This window comes from Amphibalanus amphitrite, unplaced genomic scaffold (assembly GCF_019059575.1).
Source record: "Amphibalanus amphitrite isolate SeventyFive unplaced genomic scaffold, NRLGWU_Aamphi_draft 001684F_arrow, whole genome shotgun sequence".
Lineage (NCBI taxonomy): Eukaryota > Metazoa > Arthropoda > Thecostraca > Balanomorpha > Balanidae > Amphibalanus > Amphibalanus amphitrite.
This window is the reverse complement of record NW_024883177.1, coordinates 120,473-121,811: the sequence shown is the minus strand read 5'-3', so window position 1 is coordinate 121,811 and position 1,339 is coordinate 120,473. Positions and strand designations below refer to the sequence as shown.

The 1,339-nt window shown below is 54.6% G+C and overlaps 1 non-coding gene across 1 annotated transcript; it reads right to left on the bottom strand.

Annotated features, from left to right (window-relative positions):
* Positions 1-749: 749 nt before the first annotated feature.
* LOC122374625 lies at positions 750-868 on the bottom strand. The gene has a single exon (XR_006255259.1). It is a non-coding gene; the product is annotated as a 5S ribosomal RNA (ribosomal RNA).
* Positions 869-1,339: the final 471 nt, after the last annotated feature.

Below are 1,339 nucleotides of genomic sequence, written 5' to 3'. Positions count from 1 at the left end.
CGCCAATGGATGACCCTCTGACACCAACTGGGGCCCTCTGACACCAGCTAAGGGCCCTTTAAGTTTGACGCTAGCTCAGGGCCCTCTGACATCAGCTGGGGGGCCCTCTGACGCTAGTTCAAAACCCTTTGACGCTCTTTAAGGCCTTCTGAGAGCCCCTTGAGGCTTTCTAAGGGCCCCTTGAGGCTTTCTGAGGGCCGCTTGACGCCAACTGAGGACCGCTGGACTCCAGTTGAGGACCGTTTGAGGCCTTCTGATGGCCATTTGGCGCCAGCTGAGGGCCATCTGGCACCAGCTGGCGATTGACGTTAGCTGAGGGCCCTTTGAGGCCATCTGAGGGCCCTTTAAGGCCATCTGAGAGCCCTTGGAGGTCATCTGAGGGCCCCTTAAGGCCATCTGGGGCCCTTCGAGGCCATCTGAGGGCCCTTTGACACCATCTAAGGGCCCTTTGACACCAGATGAGGGCCCTATGCCGCTAACTGAGGGCCCTTTGAGGTCATCTGAGGGCCCTTCGAGGCCATCTGAGGGCCTTTTGAGACCATCTGAGGGTCCTTTAAGGCCATTTGAGGGCCCTTTGTACACGGTCTTCGGTGGTCTAAGGATTACCTTCGGCCGCCTCAAATGGGCCCTTATTCCTTCAAGCTGGGCCCCCCAACTCGAATGGGGGGAGGCGCCCTTGGCCATGTCGCAAGAGCATTAACAGTGAAGGGATAAATAGCAATCAGTGGCCACCATTGAAGAAGTGAAAATGACAACGAAACCCGGTGTTCCCAGGCGGTCACCCATCCAAGTACTAACCGGGCCCGGTGCTCCTTGACTTCAGTGATCGGACGGGAACTGGTATTTTCAGCATGGTATGGTCGTTGCCGACGAGAGCCGTCCATCTTCAACTCCTTTATCTGTAACATAAAAGATGACGTCACAACTCTGGCACTGATAAGCCTCAAACGCCACAGTCATTGCCTTTGGCCAAGCGGATGGCTTGAGTGATGGCGCTGCTCAGTCTCATTGCTTATGTGACCACCAAAAACACTGCCAAGTACCGATAGGTTACAACAAGCAAATGGCTCGCAAGCAATATGTAAAGGACGATGACACCAAACACATGAGTGAGAAGGGCAGTTGAAAATCGGCACAACTGAGAAATGACCCCCGTCAAATCTCGAGACAAAAGCGGCACTTACACCCACGCCGGCCGGGGGGGGGGGTGCCGCCCCCCATAGTTTTTTTTTTTCGCGATAGCTCCGAACGCCACGGCGATACAGAGATGAAGCTTGGCATACCTGAATTTCGATTCAAGCCGGATCTTTTGACACCAACCACAATTTTCAGGTCATGT